This window comes from Sinocyclocheilus grahami, unplaced genomic scaffold (genome assembly GCF_001515645.1).
Source record: "Sinocyclocheilus grahami isolate Dianchi unplaced genomic scaffold, SAMN03320097.WGS_v1.1 scaffold1129.1, whole genome shotgun sequence".
Taxonomy (NCBI): domain Eukaryota; kingdom Metazoa; phylum Chordata; class Actinopteri; order Cypriniformes; family Cyprinidae; genus Sinocyclocheilus; species Sinocyclocheilus grahami.
Window position 1 is genome coordinate 54,256 of NW_015506308.1, and position 10,561 is coordinate 64,816.

Below are 10,561 nucleotides of genomic sequence, written 5' to 3' on the forward strand. Positions count from 1 at the left end.
GCTTGCAGTTAATGAAGAGCACTTCTAGATCTGAACAGCACATCTTCTTTAACACAGTTACATCTGTACACCACCTCCCATTGATGTAAAAGCATGCCCCGCCACCACGTGATTTCCCTGGTGATTCTGCGTTGCGATCCGCTCTGAACAGCTGAAAGCCCGGGAGACTCAACGCGCTGTCCGGAATGACGTCTTTCAGCCAGGTTTCAGTGAAAACAGCAGAGTTAGAAAAATCCTTATTTGTCTGGGAGAGCAGAATGAGTTTGTCCGTTTTGTTGGGTAGAGAGCGGAGGTTCGCCAGATGGATGCTAGGCAACAGCATTCTGAATCCGCGCTGTCTGAGCTTCAGGAGCGCGCTGGCTCGCTTCCCCATCTGCGCGTCCTGAAGCACTTGATCAGCGCCACAGCTCCCCCGACTACAATGTCCAGCAAAACATCAGAATAGTCGAAAACCGGTGAAATATCAGGTGGTGTGTACTGCCGAATGTCCAGCAATTCGTCTCTGGTGAAACTGATTGCAGGGATATAACTAAAGACAGGACAAACTAACAAAAACATAAAAACAACTGCGGAGCACGCCTCGGAGGCAGCCATCAGCGTCGGCGCCATCGTGATCACGCTGTCGCTGAAATAAATTGATTGCAACCACTTACCTTAAAAAATTGAGTAAATTCAGTGAATAATTTTTTTTTTTTTTAGTGTGAAACGGCTGTTGCTTGCCGGCAATCTGCCTTGGAACGAAAACATTTTAGAAACTTTTGACGATAATGAGCTTCTAAAAAGGCATTAACTTTGGTTTTGGAGGTTATCCCAGCTCCGAATGTTCCATTGATTATATCCTTGTTTTCATTAACCAGCATTTGCATGTCTTGTATCAGCCATGATTATTCTACTCTGTTAATTAAAAGGCTGTGCATCTGCTGATTGTTTAGGAGAAGCACACATGTACGAGGCTGACAATTAGCTGAATACTTGTTTAATTAGTGACACTTAGCCTGCATTTTTAAACATTTATTTGAATATAGCAACATAACATCACACTCTACAATAAATCTCTGACTGAGACTATCAGCCAATCACTGTGTGCATAGTTAGTAAGCATGCTGACATCAAAAACATGCTTTATACATTGTTTATGGAACATTTTAGTTGGACGTTCATCTAACATGGTTTCGAGAACATTCACAAAATGCTTGCAAAATTGTAAAATGGAATGTTAATATTAGCGTTAACATAACCAAGAAAAACGTTTTAAACATTTTCAACATTCAAAAATAATGGTTGCACTCACTCGGCCGTTCATAGGACACTGGCGGAGAGGGCGTGGCTTTGTTTGGAGTTGTGGGTGGAGTTACATGATCAGTCTGTCATAGAGAGAAAGAAGAATCGGATGAAATCGCTTCTTATTTGATGTTTTATCATTAAGAGAGTTTCTCTTACCTTACTTTCCTCCATCACTGGCCAACCATGCGCTGCTCTGATGAATTCAATTTATAAATTAAGCATTAGACGGAAAAGATGGACAGATGACGCGGGTCTTTACTCTCCCTCACAGCCGTTTCAGCATCAGCTACTAAACACACAACTTAAAGGTACTAAAGAGTTATTAGCTACTGAATATTTGTATCTATATTTGATCCGGTCGCTGTGAGGAACTGCTTCGTTGTTCACCGTGGCCAACCCGAAGTATCATTTCTGCAGCGAAATTAATCATTCACTCATTTTATGGCTCTAAAGTCCATTGAAAACAGCCTGAAAAAGCACTCCGTATTACACAGTTCGGAGAAATACTGCAACTTGTTTGGTCACATCCCTAAAAACACTAAGAAAGCAGCACATGTGAAAGTGTGAACGAGTACTAGTCAGGTTAAATCACTATCATACTAATATTGTAAGAGCAGACTGATTGCTATAAAAGGAGAGAAGAAGCGCTTCCAGTCATTGTGCTCTTGTTAGCAATGGTTACCTCCAAAGAAACACGTGCAGCCATCATCGCTTTGCATCAAAATGGCCTCACATGCAAGGAAACTGCTACAAAGAATATTGCACCTAAAAGAACCATTTACCGGATCATCAAGAGCTTCAAGAGAGAGGTTCGACTGCAGTGAAGAAGTCTTCAGGATGTCCCAGAGTGTCCAGCAAGCACCAGGAAAGTTATAAGTGGTGCAAAGCTATTTTCCCTGATGAAGCTCCCTTCCGACTGTTTGGGACATCTGGAGAATCGATTGTTCAGAGAAGAAAAGATTAACGCTACCATGAGTCCTGTGTCATGCCAACAGTGAAGCATCCCGAGACCATCCATGTGTGGGGTTGCTTGTCAACCAAGGGAGTGGGCTCTCTCATGATTCTCCCCAAAAACACTGCCATGAATAAAGAATGATATCAAAGCGTCCTGCAAGAGCAACTTCTTCCAACGATCCATGAGCAATTTGGTGATGATCCGTGCATCTGCCAGCATGATGGAGCACCGTGTCACAAAGCAAGAGTGATAAAGAAGAGGCCTGAAGATCATTACATTGAAATGTTGGATTCGTTATCAGGCAACTCCCCGGATCGCAATCCCATAGAGAACCTGTGGTCAGTCCTCACAAGGCGAGAGGACAAGCAGAAGCCCACAAATTGTGATCAACTCCGAGAACTAATAAGGCAAGAATGGATCACCATCAGTCAGGATTTGGCCCAGAAGCTAATATCCAGCATGCCAGAGCTACCTGCAGAGGTTATGAAGAACAAGGGTCAACACTGTAAATATTGACTCATATATACCTTTTTTGCCAATAAAAGCCTTTAAAACTTATGCTATGCTTATCATTATTTTTCAGTATACCATAGAAACATGAGGAAAAAGAATCTCTACAAAGACTGATGCAGCAAACTTTGCAAAACACAACATTTATGTCACTGCCAAAACTTTTGGCCATGACTGTAGTTCACTATGGACTCATGAGCGCCTTGCACTCGTTTCCGGAAATTATGACGTTCCACCACGACATTTATGGCAGGTGTACAATTGTACAATGTTGCAGTGTTAGCAGTCTCCAGTCTCTGGTAAAGTACTAAAAATCCTTTGCCCTTCAGTTCCTAAGCAGTAAAGCAGTAAAGGTAGAAATAAGTCTGGGAATGGAGCATTCAATGTAGCCATTGTTGCGTAATACAGTTTTAAACCATCTCGTCGCCAATTTGTTGAACTGTAACTAACTTTTACAAAACAATAAACGATATGACGGCACACGGATTCCTTGGATTAACAACACTTTAATCCAGACCGAATTCACATCCCCATCTCCCATCTCTCTCATCTAGTTCTATAGCTTTCCCTAGTGTTCATTCTTTGTAATAACTATGCAAACACAACAATATTGCTCATATGTATATATGGCTGTCATTAATGTAAGCCAAATCAAACCTGAAACGGAGAGAAAATCATTGATTTTATCACTCCATGAAACAGGTGCCACTTCTATCTTTTAAAAGTAAAATCAGCTTGACCTTAAACATAAATGGCTTAATATAACTTAAACTTAATATATGTTGGGTTCTACATTCAGCAGCTCAAGACCATGAGTTTCCATGCGTTCATTAGAAAGAGAATTTGGTTCTGATGTTTATTGTCCAGTCAGTTTACTATATAAAATCATGATATGGTTCCACTTAACTACATTATTAACTCAAAACTAGCAATACTTCTAAAGCATTTATTAATTTCAGTTAATTTCAACAGTTACTAATACATTATTAAAATCAAAAGTTGTATCTTTTAATATTATTTAATGCACTTGAGCCAACATGAATTACACGCATACACACTTTAGTTTTTTTGTTTTTAAACGATTCCCATTTACCTTTAGTTTATTTTTCTTTCAGTATTAGTTTTGGTCATTTTAGTATTTCATCTTAAACCTAGAAAAAATAGAAAACTTGCAACTAACTAAAATAAGTCATTTGTTTTTCCATCTATTATTTACATTTTTTAAATGTTTCATAGTTTTAACAACACTGATATCATGTACTTCTATTATTTTCATAGAAAATGTCATCATAATGACCACATATTAACAAGAAACTTTTTTCCCAAAAACACTGCCATGAATAAAGAATGATATCAAAGCGTCCTGCAAGAGCAACTTCTTCCAACGATCCATGAGCAATTTGGTGATGATCCGTGCATCTGCCAGCATGATGGAGCACCGTGTCACAAAGCAAGAGTGATAAAGAAGAGGCCTGAAGATCATTACATTGAAATGTTGGATTCGTTATCAGGCAACTCCCCGGATCGCAATCCCATAGAGAACCTGTGGTCAGTCCTCACAAGGCGAGAGGACAAGCAGAAGCCCACAAATTGTGATCAACTCCGAGAACTAATAAGGCAAGAATGGATCACCATCAGTCAGGATTTGGCCCAGAAGCTAATATCCAGCATGCCAGAGCTACCTGCAGAGGTTATGAAGAACAAGGGTCAACACTGTAAATATTGACTCATATATACCTTTTTTGCCAATAAAAGCCTTTAAAACTTATGCTATGCTTATCATTATTTTTCAGTATACCATAGAAACATGAGGAAAAAGAATCTCTACAAAGACTGATGCAGCAAACTTTGCAAAACACAACATTTATGTCACTGCCAAAACTTTTGGCCATGACTGTAGTTCACTATGGACTCATGAGCGCCTTGCACTCGTTTCCGGAAATTATGACGTTCCACCACGACATTTATGGCAGGTGTACAATGTGTGCTCAATGCAGTGTTAGCAGTCTCCAGTCTCTGGTAAAGTACTAAAAATCCTTTGCCCTTCAGTTCCTAAGCAGTAAATCTCCCAAGGTAGAAATAAGTCTGGGAATGGAGCATTCAATGTAGCCATTGTTGCGTAATACAGTTTTAAACCATCTCGTCGCCAATTTGTTGAACTGTAACTAACTTTTACAAAACAATAAACGATATGACGGCACACGGATTCCTTGGATTAACAACACTTTAATCCAGACCGAATTCACATCCCCATCTCCCATCTCTCTCATCTAGTTCTATAGCTTTCCCTAGTGTTCATTCTTTGTAATAACTATGCAAACACAACAATATTGCTCATATGTATATATGGCTGTCATTAATGTAAGCCAAATCAAACCTGAAACGGAGAGAAAATCATTGATTTTATCACTCCATGAAACAGGTGCCACTTCTATCTTTTAAAAGTAAAATCAGCTTGACCTTAAACATAAATGGCTTAATATAACTTAAACTTAATATATGTTGGGTTCTACATTCAGCAGCTCAAGACCATGAGTTTCCATGCGTTCATTAGAAAGAGAATTTGGTTCTGATGTTTATTGTCCAGTCAGTTTACTATATAAAATCATGATATGGTTCCACTTAACTACATTATTAACTCAAAACTAGCAATACTTCTAAAGCATTTATTAATTTCAGTTAATTTCAACAGTTACTAATACATTATTAAAATCAAAAGTTGTATCTTTTAATATTATTTAATGCACTTGAGCCAACATGAATTACACGCATACACACTTTAGTTTTTTTGTTTTTAAACGATTCCCATTTACCTTTAGTTTATTTTTCTTTCAGTATTAGTTTTGGTCATTTTAGTATTTCATCTTAAACCTAGAAAAAATAGAAAACTTGCAACTAACTAAAATAAGTCATTTGTTTTTCCATCTATTATTTACATTTTTTAAATGTTTCATAGTTTTAACAACACTGATATCATGTACTTCTATTATTTTCATAGAAAATGTCATCATAATGACCACATATTAACAAGAAACTTTTTTGTAAACATAGTATTTTTAAACTTTACACTTTTACTAATAAGATCGTTCCCAAATATTCCTGAGAGAGGTTCAGCTTTAGATTAATGCAATAAATTGATCAAGTCATAATGAATTTTTAATGTTACAAAAGATTTATTTCAAATAAATGCAGTTCTTTTCAACTTTCTGTTCATCAAAGAATCCTGAAAAAATTCATAAAAACAGAAATAAATTACATTTTTGAATGCAGTCAAATAGAAAATGGTTTTTGATGAAATAGAAAAGAGTAATATTATGTTTGATCAAGTATGCAGCCTTCGTGAAAATCCTCATGATTCCAATCTTTTGACTTAAAAAAAAAATTGCGTGCGAGCATGACTGCACCCAGAGCAATATACCACAGTTATTGATATTAAAAACCTGTTTAGCAAATATTTTCTGAGACGTACGATAAATTACCCTTTGATAATGATGATAATATCGTCGGATAAAGTAAAGACTCATGCTCAACTATAAAGCTTCATTGTTCACACTGTAGCGTCTGGACCAATCCAACACACTATAAATTCTCTTTTTATATGACAAATCCTCTGTACCCTCAGTTAACAAGCCATATGAGGACCCATGGACCCTTCCCCCCGGAATGCGTAACACCCCAGGAAGTCGAACAGGCCTCTTTGTTGCATGGCAAATATCTACAGTGGATCTAAAATATTAATAATTAATCATAACTAGTTATGGTTAATTATTCATATTTCCTGTTGTGAGCTAAATTCGCTACAACACCTTGGAGACCAGGAGAGACTTTCAAAAGCATTACAAAATCTTAATGATTTTGACTGCTAGTGTATCACAGACACAGACACACACCCCCCAAGATGATTACATTATACGAGTTTACCCCCCCCCCAAGATTACTGTTATAAACATGAGCCGCATCCAAAAGGTAAAGGGGGAGGTGTTGCTACAATTTATAGTAATATTTTTAGTATTTCTCAGAGGGCGGGCTTCAAGTATAATTTGTTTGAAGTAATGGTGCTTCATATAACATTATCTAGAGTAAACTTGACATTTGCAAAACTGTAATACAGGCCACCAAGGCACCATACAGACTTTATCAAAGAATTAGCCGATTTTCTATCGGAGTTAGTGCTGGCTGGTGGTTGTAATACGCATGAAGATAATGAAAAAGTTGCCTTAGGATCAGCATTTATAGATATTCTAAACTCTATTGTGGTTAGACAACACATGTCAGGACCGTAATCATACTTTATATTTAATATTATCACATGGAATTGATGTCAGTGGCATTGCAATTCTGCAGCAAAGGGATCATATCTCTAATCATCATATACGCTACATATAACTAAAACTGTAAATTCTACTCCTTGTTACAAGTATGGTAGAACCATCACTTCTACCACAAAAGACTGCTTTGTAAGTAATCTTCCTGATTTATCTCAGTTCCTCTGCATATCCAATACCTCAGAAAAACTTGATGATGTAGCAGAAACTATGGTCCCTCTCTTTTCTAGCATTTTAGATACGGTTGCTCCTTTACGCTTAAGGAAGATTAAGGAAAACAATCTGACACCGTGGTATAATGAGCACATTCGCCACAAAGAGAGCAGCCCGGAAAATGGAGCGCAGCTGGAGGAAAACAAAACTAGAGGTATTTCGTATTGCTTGGCGGGAAAGTATTACTTACAGAAAAGCCCTCAAAACTCAGAGATCTGATTACTCTTTGTCTCTTTTTGAAGAAAACAAACACAACCACAGGTATTTATTCAAAATATTCACTATACTAATGAAAAATAAAGCATCAGCAGGTGCAGATACTTCCCAACAACACAGCAGTAATGACTTTATGAATTTCTTTACTTCCAAGATCGATACTGTTAGAGAGAAAAGCAACAGTATCGCATCAGATAGTGCGCTATAGATCCCCTGAGGAACAACTCCACTCATTCTCTACTATAGGAGAAGAATTGTATAAACTTGTTAAATCATCTAAACCAACAACATGTATGTTAGACCCTATTCCATCTAAGCTCCTAAAAGAGGTGCTTCCAGAAGTCATAGATCCTCTCTTAAATACTATTAATTCATAATTTTCATTAGGATATGTCCCCAAAACCTTCAAACTGGCTATTATTAAGTCTCTCATTAAAAAATCCACAACTTGATCCTAGAGAACTAGTTAATTACAGACCAATCTCAAATCTCCCTTTTCTGAAATACTAGAAAAGGTAATATCCTCTCAACTATGTTCCTTCTTAGAGAAAAATGGTATCTGTGAGGATTTCCAGTCAGGATTTAAACCGTATCATAGTACCGAGACTGCTCTCATTAGAGTTACAAATGACCTGCTCTTATCATCTGATCGTGGTTGTATCTCTCTATTAGTGCTACTGGATCTTAGTGCTACATTTGACACTGTCGACCACAACATGTTTGCATTAGTGGAATTGCACTGTCATCCGTGACAGTGCAGAGCTTTGGAGTAAGTTTGTCAAAGTCTGTGGTAGTAAGCATGGGGAGTTTCACGCCGGCCCTGCTTGGTGTCTGGGGCAGCGATCAGTCCGTGTTCAGACTCTGGGTCTGAGAGTATTTAGGTTGCCAGATGTGTTGTCTCTGGCCAGCTCGTTGGGGTCTGTGGGGTCACACGGTGTGTGTGTCTGCAGTGACGCTCTGGAGAGGTCCTTGCCCCACCCCCTTGTGGCTGCTGGTTGGTGACGTGTGAACAGTGGCTCTCGCCCCTCCCCTCGCAGGTTCGGACTCTTGGCTGAGGGGTGAGCCTGCTGGCCAGGGGAAGTTCTGTTTTGTGTTTTCCCTATCTGTTCACCTTGTGGTCTGCAAGCATATTTCAGTTCATTTGTGACACTGAATTCACCTCGTTGCGTTGTTTCGGTTCGCCTGAATTTTTTGTTTTGTTTTGTTGCAGCTGCAGAGGTTTTCAAGGAGCTGACTTGTGAAGTGTCAAGCAGAAGGCTTCAGCTCCCTTTCCCCCCTTTCGTAGCTGTGCACAGGCATGGAGGGCTTGCACTGCTGGCGACGTGATGTTCAGCCGTACTGCTTGTAGGAAGGCGCATTCAAACTATAATTTTATCTGGTTTTGATTAGGGACTGGTATGCGCATGGCGAAGAAGTTACTAATTTATCAAACAGACACATAAGATTGATTATTGGGTCTGCGTGCAAGCAATGTTTAAAACGACGCCACCGTTCTAAATTACTGCTCGTCCTGCATAAAGTAGGAAACTATTGTTTCCCTAGCCATGTGAATGCTGGGATTTTTCTGGCTAGCTTGTCAAAGTCTCTGGGGGTCAAATCATGCTTGGAAGGGTTGCTGGAGGTATTACAGTTCTGTCTGCTGAGTTGTTAAGCAGAAAGTGTTGGCTGGTTCTGGTTAAATATAAAAACAAAATATATATTGTGTGTTTGATTGGTCCAGACGCTACATCCGTCTTATCAGCGCTACAGATCACAGAGCACCAAAAACAGCCAGACATAGGAAAAGCTTCTTCCCTCAGGCCATCTACCACACGAACAGCTAAATGATCTACCCGCTGTGCAAAAACAAACAAACATGTACAATAGTCAAGTCAAGTCACCTTTATTTATATAGCGCTTTTAACAAAACAGATTGTGTCAAAGCAACTTTACAGCATTAAATAGGAGAATAGTGTCAACAATGCAAAATGACAATAGTAAACACTCAATTTTCAGTTAAAGGCAGTTCATCACTGAATTCAGTGATGTCATCATCCAGCTCAGCTAAGTTTACATAGTTTAAATACCCAACTATCCATACTTATATTTATTATACATGTTATTGATTTAACGTCTCTTACATCTATACAAATTCCCTTGTGTAATTTACATTTAGTCATTTAGCAGTCATTGAGTAATTTTATGTATTTAATTTGTATATAGCACATCTTTATTGTCTACTGTCTTTTTGTCTATTGTTTTTCACATTTATTTTTAATCACTTGTTTATTTTGTTATCTGTGTCTTGTCACTTGTCATCCTGTCTGTGCACTGGAAGCTTCTGTCACCAAGACAAATTCCTTGTGTGTGTACGCACATTTGGCAATAAAGCACTTTCTGATTCTGATCAATTTGTAGCAGTGAATGAAGAGGTATCATATTGTGCAGTATGGAGTACTACAAGACTCAGTACTAGGACCGCTGCTTTTCATGCTTCACATGTTTTAAAGCTTTTCTGTAGGAGAAAGTACTCTCCCTCCATGCAATACGAAATACCTCTAGTTTTGTTTTCCTCTAGCTTCCCTCCATTTTCTTGGCTGCTCTCTTTAGGGTGCGAGTGTGCTCATTATACCACGGTGTCAGACTGTTTTCCTTAATCTTCCTTAAGCGTAAAGGAGCAACCACATCTAAAGTGCTAGAAAAGAGAGTCCATAGTTTCTGTTACATCATTGTACAAGTTGTTCTGAGCTATTGGATACGCTGAGGAATTGAGATAATTCAGGAAGATTATTTACAAAGCAGTCCTTTGTGGTAGAAGTGATGGTTCCCTTTCAGTCGGTCACTCTCGACGTCACGTCAGATGACCGACGAAATTGGGATCTCGCTTAGAGAGACCAATCCACTTCGAGTGTAAACTAAACAAGCCAATGCACATTGGCATGCAATTATTGCATCCAGCTGCTGCTGATCACAGCGTGAGTATAAGTAGGCAGCAGATGCAGCGCATATTCAGCTTTTCGCTTCGGAGCCGAGCGGTTCTATCGTTCTACTCCTGACCTTCTGCTAAGAGTAAAGCTAC

At 38.7% G+C, this 10,561-nt stretch overlaps 1 long non-coding RNA gene across 2 annotated transcripts in view; it reads right to left on the reverse strand.

Moving 5' to 3' along the window:
• LOC107567121 (uncharacterized) overlaps positions 1 to 8,673 on the reverse strand; it is an 11,512-nt gene extending 2,839 nt beyond the window's left edge. The window contains exons 1-3 of one of the 2 annotated variants that reach the window (XR_001606597.1): positions 8,663 to 8,673; positions 1,441 to 1,537; positions 1,292 to 1,364 (exon numbers count right to left, since the gene is read on the reverse strand). This is a non-coding gene — a long non-coding RNA (uncharacterized lncRNA). Of the gene's footprint in view, positions 1 to 1,291; positions 1,365 to 1,440; positions 1,721 to 8,662 lie in introns of those variants that run through there. The other variant, XR_001606596.1, reaches the window with a different exon arrangement.
• Positions 8,674 to 10,561: the final 1,888 nt, after the last annotated feature.